Source organism: Pavona decussata, unplaced genomic scaffold, assembly GCF_977016875.1.
Source record: "Pavona decussata unplaced genomic scaffold, jaPavDecu1.1 SCAFFOLD_233, whole genome shotgun sequence".
NCBI lineage: Eukaryota > Metazoa > Cnidaria > Anthozoa > Scleractinia > Agariciidae > Pavona > Pavona decussata.
The window spans coordinates 4,283,597-4,293,212 of NW_028145638.1; the positions used below are offsets into that span (position 1 = coordinate 4,283,597).

The window sequence follows — 9,616 nt, forward strand, 5'->3', positions numbered from 1 at the left end:
TCTTTCTGTGAATAAAACTGTTTACAAGATAATGTAGCAACATATAAATGATATAATATCACTGTCAATGAAACACGGCCTAGAATCTGGTATAATTATTGCGTGCAAGTAGTTTAACACAAGCAGTAATTTAATTATCGCGCGTATCAGTTGCGCCGCGTACGCGCTCGCGCAGTTGTAGGCGTCGCGCGTGTTCACTCTCTCTCACACACTCTCGTGCATTCACTCCACAAGGACACACACTACTGACACAAACAACAAGTATAACAAACACAACAAACATACACTACATGCATGGGGAAGGAAATAATTAGGAGTTGAAGAAGGTAAGAGAAGAAGAAATAGTGGTATAAGGCTCTAGTGTTTAGAAAGAAAAGGAATCGAGCCTTGAATTCAGTCCTCGGTTTTAACATCAAGAGAAACATGGGACATGGTGTAAGAAGAGAAATATGCCCTTGGACATGTCAGTTAGAAATCAGAAGACAAGTGAGGAGTTAAAGAGTCCACCCGAAGATTAAAGAGTAACTCTAGAGGGTAATAAGAACTCTGAGAGTGAATAATATAATATCATATTGATTGAGTTGGAACTCTAAAAGAAATAATATGGAGGGTGAGAAAGTCTGGAGTGCAGTACAGTGTTGATTTAGTAGAGGCATCGTATGGTATATCCAGGAGCAGTATGTCTAGATAGCAGTATCTTCTTACTGCGGGGATTCTCTCATTGTGCTAGCCAGGGCGCCAGAAATCACTCTGAGGAACTCCAACAAAGGCAAAACAGAACAGTAACACCTGCCATTGTAACCAGCTTCCTCTGCATACGCGGGAAGTGTGTCGCTACTATAGCGGTCTCTTGATTCATGTGCGTCATTGTAGTAGAAAATGGTGTGCATCCAGGTAAATTCGAAAGGCAATGCGGCTTGTTGACGTCGCAGTCTAAACACTTGCAAGTATTTCAGCTACACCTCTTGACCATGAAGTGAGCTGTCCTAAAAAAAGAAAAGCGTGGAGCATTTATGAGAGTGCTAACTTGCCGCATGGTCAGAATACCCATCACGTGACTTCTACTTGGTGCTCCGTGTGTTGGAAAAAAAATTGTATTAGCTGCACTACGACGACAAGGCACTAAAATGGGTCGCGCGATAAGAAGGCGAGAAGACAATAATGGTATATTAAAAAGATCGCAAAAGATGATAACGACAGCTGCGCGCGGTATGTCGATGGATGTTGCGCAGCGAGTCGATGAGCATGCATTTACGTATGTAAGGCATGATAAGATATCGACAATGATCGTGGAAGATGATGGACCGCAGTTTATGTAAAGTTTACGGCAGTTATGAGAGGGCTAACTTGTCGCATGGTCAGAATATCCATCACGTGACTTCTACTTGGTGCTCCGTGTGTTGGAAAAAATTGTATTAGCTACACCACAAGGACAAGGCACCAAAATGGGTTACGCGATAAGAGAAGTGAATGCGGCGAGAAGACAATAATGATATATAAAGATCGCAAAACATGACAACGACAGTTGCGCGCTGTATGTCGATGGATGTTGCATAGCGAGTCGATGAGCATACATTTACGTATGTAGGGCATGATAAGGTATAGACAAAGATCGCAGAAGACGATGGACCGCAATTTATGTAAAGTTTACGGCAGCGCACCAGCATCGATTGCAACGCGTGTACTGAGATAGTGTAGTTAGTAGATCGCATAAGAGACTGCGGATGGTGCAATGGATCAAACTGCACGATAGATATAAGACAGCCGGTTAGTTTGCGAAAGATGACGGATACGAATCGGCGTAGATAAGACGGATATCGAAATGAATTGCGGATTGAAATGGCGAATTACATTTCGCATAGGAAATTCCTTCGAAAAAAACACGCAACCGCTTACACAACGGTCACGTTAATCTCGGAGTTGTGTGCATAACTTACCCAAATTGAGAGAGTAATGGAAATGTGACGGAGAACGAAGCCGTTTAGTTACAGAAGATGATAATGATGCGGGTAGATGAGCAATGGGTGCGAAACGATAAGTGCTCTAAGTTTTGAGCAAATGAGCGTTGAAAATTGAATTGCCAAGATGGAAACGAAGAGTCCGGTCAGTTATAGGTTGCATCGAAACACGCAAAAACACGCAATCGTCTGTGAGTTTTACACGATATGCTGTATGCATATGAAGAGTGAACAGGAGACGATGGATGTGGTAAGTGGATCGAACTGTACAAACGATAGAAGTAAGGACATTATCTACAAAACGATGACAAATGCATAAAACCAGAATGCATGAGGATCTTTGCGGATTTGGAATTGCCATTTGCTTCTGAGTGACTTGCATGAAGCAAGCGCGGAACCGTCTGTAGCCTGCGTAAGTTGATGCATGCATGTAAATTGAGTAGGAGACGTCTGAAGATGTAGATGACTTAATAAAAGCAATTCCTGACGAGATTATACACTCGACGTCGGCGTCTTCAGGTAGGAAAAATGATCGCACAAGTTGAGTTATTCGGATAGTGATTCCAGGTGTATATGAGATGATCACGAAATGCGCGGGCGTGTAGAAAAAGCAACGACAAGCGTAAATTGAATATCGATGATGATGACTGTGGTTGAATGTGAAACGATATAAACCGTTATCAGAATAACGAAATGAAGCAGTTTCTGAATTCATTCTCGACAGTATGTAGTTGAGGTTTCTGAAATCTGCGGATTCGTCAGCATTTCCGGACAGTATTATGTTTGAAGACCGAGATGAAGGGTTTTTGATTAATGATCATCTTGGCTGAAATTGTAAGTCTGACGTAGCCAAAAAACAAGGCGCCAAGGGCCAGAGGTAGTCAATAGCTTTGTATTAGACATCTCGGAACTTGGAATCATCCAGTTTCTTGCAAGCTATAGTATTAGTTGTACCTGTAACAAAATAGTTAGTAGAGGGTGCTGACGATAATAATGATGACAATGATGGTGGCGGTGATGAAGGTGATGATGATGATGACGATGATGATGATAACGATGATGTGATGGTAGTGATGATGATGATGACGATGGTGATGGTGGGACTAACGATGATGATGATGATTACTGGAAATAATTATTAGTTTTCAGTAGATATGAAATGAAAACAGAGGTGTAGTAGACTGAAATGTACAGCCTTTCAGTATTGGAGAAAGTCGGCATAAGTATAAGCACTCAGCTCAAACCCCTTAGGTATGGTTTTAATCAAACAGGTCAGGTGTTCAACCAAGACACCATAGTTTCAATAAAGATCTCAGTAAAACGGTGATGATGATGATGATGATGATGATGATGATGATGATGATAATGATGGTGGTGGTGGGACTAACAATGACGATGATGACTGGAAATGCTTCTTAGATTTCATTAGCTATGACATCAAAAAAGAGTTACAGAGGCGGAAATATAGAGTCGGGAACATTGGAGAAAAGTTGCAAAAGTACAAGCACTCAGCCAAAACCCCTTAGGTATGGTTTTAACCCAACAGGTCAGGTGCTCAAGCAAGACACAATAAAAATCTCAGTGAAACGGGGACCAGTTACGCTTTGCACTGTAAACGTTTGGTTTCCTTTCAAGGCTGTAATAGACTAAGTCTCTAACCAGGGCATAAGATTTTCTCAGTGTAATGACTGTGAGGTAGACATTGCACAGGAATAGGCCTGTCACTCAAGTTTATAGCAGTGAAGAACAGAAAGGATTAAAGACAAGCGTAGTCATTCCTGGTATTTATTTGTGGAAGATTTACGAAAAGCCAACAGCTTTCAAGTGAGAGACCTGACTAACAACAGCACCTGGCTCTCCAGGGATGGTCTTAATGCCAACTATTCCACCTCATCAAATATTCACGTTACAGAACTCACAACAGGTAACACCTTCTGACCTTGTATTCCACAGTGGATGAAAAGGATTGAGCTGAGTTAGAGTACTTACGTAACTTATTGTCAAGAAAGAAAGGAATGTGCTTGGCAATAGAGACCTTAAGACAGTGTTAAGTAACTGAAGGCACATATTTCAGAGGTAACAGGATACAAAAAGACCCAAACAGCGCTCAAGTTCAAAGTAAGTTGTAAGAGGAAAGGACGGGAAAACTGCTGTCTTCTATCCGCATTAGCGGTGCAGCAATCTTAGAACCGAAAAAGGAGGAGGAAAACACTCTCATATCACCTTAAATATATCTTGACAACATCAGCGTTTAGCAAGGCCAAGATCATTTTCCAGAAAGCAGCTTAACAAAGAAGTTAAGCAGGAAAATGAGCAGTTACCATTAAGAATCTGAGAGAAGTCAGTGTTTGGACGGGGGATAGAAGTTTAAAGGGGCTTACAAATGTTGAACTTAGAAACCAGGTTGTTAAGGCCACAGTATTATGAAGAGGAAACTCCTATTGAAAGGATGTGAGCGTAGATGGGGGGCAAAGAAAACTTGTTTTGTTTAGAAAATAAGAAAACGAGAAATTCGATCGAAGCGTAGATAGAACAATGTACAGAGTAGAAAAGCATTTTTTCTTCAAAGGAAGAAAAAGTGTAAACAAATGGGAAGACAATAACATAAAGAAATAGAACAGAGAAGAGACGAGAAGGAAGAGAATAGGAATGCTGAATGCTGCCAAAAGTAAAACCTTAAAGGCGGGAAAATCCGTGAAAGGGCTCAAGGTGCGTCGAGAAAGCTAAGGAGAAATTTGATAAAGGTTTGACCAGGCATTAATCAGACGTCGAATTAGAGATGAGCTCCAAACTTAAGAGAAAGCTGAAGTGAAAAACAAAGCTGAAGACTACATGTGGCACCAGATCCACGTCACAGATACAAAAGAGACAACAGCAAGTGTAGCCTGAAGCATTTACGAATACATCCGATGTAGCAGTCCGCTCCTTTACTGTGTGTTTCTTCTCCTAGGTCAGTTAACATGTTTGCTGGTCTTCTGTTCTTCTGGAGTATTTCTTCCCAACTTCACAATTCGTTCGAAGGCCTTTGTGTCTTCCTTGTGATTTTGTGTTCCAACCGCCCAGGTTTTTCCTTGTTCAAAGCGATCATTACAAACTGTTGCTCTCCATTTCCTTAATAACTAGTCCCTAAGAGTACGCGACCAGTCCATGGGAAGCAAGGTGTCCCATGAACCCCCGCACCACTCTGTTTAATTATTAACTCGGTTAAAATTAAAATTAGGCTAAGATTGAATTTTCTGATGTTTCCTGCGTCTTCATGTTTCCTCTGCTGAATCTTCTCACGAGGATGGCTCCTTAGATTTTCCTTGCCTCCAATGTTCTTGTTGTGTCTTCCTGAAATTGTCTTGATTTCCATGGTTTGTCTTTCATGCATTTACTACGTACCGTTTTTTCTTGCCAGGATTCCTGATCTGCAATGAATTTTCCCTACATGCAACCTGTGCGGTGGCCGACCCATGGGACTTAAGATATCCCATGAATCCCCGCTCCACCCGTATTACTTGACTTAAAATTATGTTGATTATTATGGGAAGTATTAAATAAAGTCTTCTTTTTCTTCCTGTTAGCCCTTCTGGCTTTGTCATATCTTTTCTTGCTGTCTTAACAGGTCTTCCCTGCCAGTGTTTTACTCCTCCCCAGCTGTCCACCGATGCAATCGGGATTTCTGGTCATTTATGCATAGCTTCCATTGTCACGTTCTTGCTGATATTCTTGATCTTGCTTTCTGATCCAGTTTTAGAGCCTTATTACTAAATTACATCAAACAATTAATAGAAGGCAAATAGTGCGCGACCAGCCCATGGAATGAAAAGTATTCCATGAGCCCCCGCACCACTGTTGCAAAATTTTAACATGGAAACTGACTTTCTTTAAAAGTTAAACTTGTAAAGTCCAGGAAAAACTTTTTGGCTTCTTCCGACACTCTTGCTTTCATTTTATCCCGAGAGATGTCTTCTTATAGTCATCTATGTTTCTACCATTCCTCCTTTTTGACTTGTTTCTTCCTGTTTCTGATGCCTTTCAGCGCGTTTTTCTTTCTTTTTTATTTATCAAGAAGAATTACAGAAGATATCGAACCTCACGAGAGCGTCTCCGTAGCAAAGACCACAGAAAACCCCTTGAGCCCTTCAGAGCAAACAGACCAAAAGGTGAACAGAGCAAAAAGAAAAATAGCTTAAGTGAACTGAGTTCAAAAGTCAACAGGTTTCTTCACTCCCTCTTCGTCCTCTTTCTTCTTCTTCTTCTTCTTCTTCTTCTTCTTCTTCTTCTTCTTCTTCTTCTTCTTCTTCTTCTTCTTATTCTTCTTCTTCTTCTTCTTCTTCTTCTTCTTCTTCTTCTTCTTCTTCTTCTTCTTCTTCTTCCTTCTTCTTGTTTTTGTCTTTTTGTTCTTGTTCTCGTTCTTGTTCTTGTTCTTCTTCTTGTTCTTCTTGTTCTTGTTCTTGTTCTTCTTGTTCTTCTTGTTCTTCTTCTTCTTGTTCTTCTTCTTCTTCTGCTTCAGAATACTCTCTTCAGTTCTCTGATTTTGTTCATCGCACTTCGGTTTCTTTTCTATTCGACGTTCTTTCTTGCTCCCGAGTCTTGTGATCTTCACTTTTGTCGAGCAGATTTAACTAATTAAATAGGCATGGTCAGCTTACTGGATGCTAGTCATCCCAAGAACTACTACTAACTCCACAAAAAACATGTTAATGTTCCTTAAAATAATTTTGTTTTCTAAGGTATTAATTAATGTATGTTAAAAGTTATGTAAGCAACTTACGCGACCAGTCCATGTGATGTCTAACATCACATGAACTCCCGCATCTAATCTATTTATTTACTTAATATTAATGATTTATTTCTATTTATTGCTATTTTATCCACCCACCCCACCATAAAGTAACCCAGCTACCCACCCCAGGGAGAAAAATAGGATTAAGCAACCTTAATATGAAATCTTTGTTACGATATTAACACTGGAACAACAAAATAAAAATATGTACTCTTAAGTAGTTTAATTCTTAAGCAAGACAGAAGTGGAAAGAAAGCTATCAACCTATCGTAACAGGAAAGCTATGAGCCTACAGTTTGATCAAAATTCAATATCGGTGCTGTGAAAGCTGCGTTTTCACAAGTGAAAAAGCGAATCGGGAAAAATTACGGAAAAAATCGCAATAAAAATGTATCCTGAGACAGAAATGTACGCGATTGATCGATTACAAGAGAGGACAGAAAACTACAAGCCTACAGTAACGGATCGAAATTCTGTAGCAAAAGCGGTCTTCACAGGAAAAAAAGCGAATGAAACGCCAATCGCGGAAGAAAACGTCGCAATCAAAATGTGTAAAGCGGGCAAAAATTATCAGCTATAAGAGAGGCAACGCCTACAATACCAGATATAAACGGAATTCCCGTGATTAAACTGATTATCCACAAGACAAAAAACGAATCGAAATGGTCTTCACGGAAAAAAGTTCGACGAGCCATAAACTGCGCCGATTGCAGTCGTTGGCAGTGGTGCATGCATGTCGAAGTGAATTCGACCTCATGACGAGCCATAAACTGCGCATCGCAGTCATAGGCAGTGGCGCATGAATGTCGAAGTAAATTCGACCTCATGACGTTATGGTAAATAATTCTTAAACGCTGAAGAGTAAAAAGAATACAACATTAAGCCCATTAACTTCCCAACACCTGGCATTCAAACCAGTTAGTCAGGGTACTAATTGGCTTGAATAGCCCAGTGAACAGCGTTTAAGCATATGCAATCTGAATGGACCCAGGCTGGCTCGCCTCAGTTGCAGAGAAAATTCTGCTACTGAGCTGAGGCCACTGACACTTGTAGAAGTCGGAAAAACACGCCGACGGTCAAATAGCTTCAAAGCTGATAACGGAGAAAAAATCGACTGAAAAGCCATTCAAGCCGAAAATATCGATTGAAAAGCCATTTAAGCCAAAAAGCCAATCTCTTGAAAAGCGAAAAAGTCAAAATCAGTAAAGCCACTCTGTCGAAATGCCAATCAATCAAAATTTGCCAGTTAAACGTCAGTATCCCTCAAAATGTCAATCAAGCGAAAAAGCGAAACAAAAGCAAATTGAGAACCATGCGGACAGTACAAAGAGTTAAAAAGTCGAAGTGGTCGAAGAGCAGGACCATTTTCCGAACAGAAGCTGAAGAAAAAAGTAGTCGAATAAAAGATTGCGAATGAAGATACCCTGACAGGATCGAAGGACGCTGTGGGCATTTTAAATGTCGCAAAAAAAAAAAAAAAAAAAAAGAACTGGGTTCCATTCAGAGCTAACTTAATTACCCCCCTTAACTAACCCAACCCCAGTGAAAAACAAATCTGAAAGGGTACGATACCCAGACCATAAAAGGTCTTCGACGGACTTGTCTTGCTGCTTGAACTTTCCATTCATACATCAGATTGTTCATTTGTGTCCATAGAGAAGTTGTACCGGGTCGTACACTGAAGTTGTGTTGGTTTGCCATTGCAGGGACAATTGCATGTGAAGGAGAATAAATTATTTTCCTGCAAACAAAACAAGAGAGGAGTTTAAATAAATGACTCTTTGTCTGTAATAGGGCAACAAAACTACACGATTTATGGTCGTGAAATTTCACCATGGATTTTATCAGTGTGTAAAATAAACCCTTAAAGCGCTTTCTCGTCTCGAGCAGAGGGAATAAAAATTCCGCCAAATTTTATTGAAACATGTTTGTCATCTTGAATGGAAACTTGCCACATACGCTACTATAATTTTTTCGAATTTAAAACCTTAAAAAAAATAATAAACCACAAAGTGTTACAGAGGGTATTTTAACTCTATAATTAATTTTATGTTCCGTGGTGTAAACAGTTTGTTTTCCCGCAAATGAAACATTGAAAGCTTTCCCGCTGGCTCGACTAAACGCACGAACGTTTGCAGTTTTAGGCAAAAATTATTAAAGAAAAGAAAGTAAACCTCTTTAATTATTGCCACTCTTATTAACTTAAACTAGATTGAGAGTAACCTTACCTTACCTTTTTTGTGTTAAAAGTTATTGTCAGAGTATCAGTTTGTCGTGAATTCTTCCCCGCAAAGTTACCACTGACGTGTAAAGATGTCTACTTCAAAGAACATTTTGCGTCGTTTTTGCAACTTTTAACACCTTAACCGTAGCGTTGGAGGTTGGAGCTTTCCTTCTGATCATATAAAACTCTGAGAAAAATTAAATAAAAGCAAATTTGAGATGTGTACTAGCTTTAAAAAACACTTAACACTTAAAACACTTAACAAGTGCAAGTTTGTGTATTGAAAGTACAAACTGCTTCTCGATAATTTCTTACCTCGCAATGCCAACAAAGTCTCCAAAGTTTACTTTCCGTGTTCTCCTTCTTCAGCGCACTTTTTATATGTGGTTCCTTGTGAAGTTTTCGTTGCAGCTAAGAAATAATTAGCTCAAAACACGGGGAAGAAAATAAAACTTCGCTCGACGCTCGCTTCAGAAGTAAAATAACTGCATTCCAGTTGAACAAGGTGAAAAAGTTGAACAAAAAGGGCGCGAATTTTGCAGGCTTTTTGACGGCTCTTTCTTTCTGATTGGCTGGCTGGAAAAATCTAGCAACCCCATTGGCTGAATGGTGACACTTATCATTCATTACAGGATTCACAGCCGCTTGGGGGCCGCAAGTTGT

At 40.0% G+C, this 9,616-nt stretch overlaps 1 long non-coding RNA gene across 1 annotated transcript; it reads right to left on the bottom strand.

The window, feature by feature from the left end:
• Positions 1 to 8,216: 8,216 nt before the first annotated feature.
• Positions 8,217 to 9,416, bottom strand: LOC146458503 (uncharacterized). Its single transcript, XR_014858213.1, has 3 exons — positions 9,269 to 9,416; positions 8,958 to 9,140; positions 8,217 to 8,470 (listed from the first exon to the last, which is right to left on the bottom strand). It is a non-coding gene; the product is annotated as an uncharacterized LOC146458503 (long non-coding RNA).
• Positions 9,417 to 9,616: the final 200 nt, after the last annotated feature.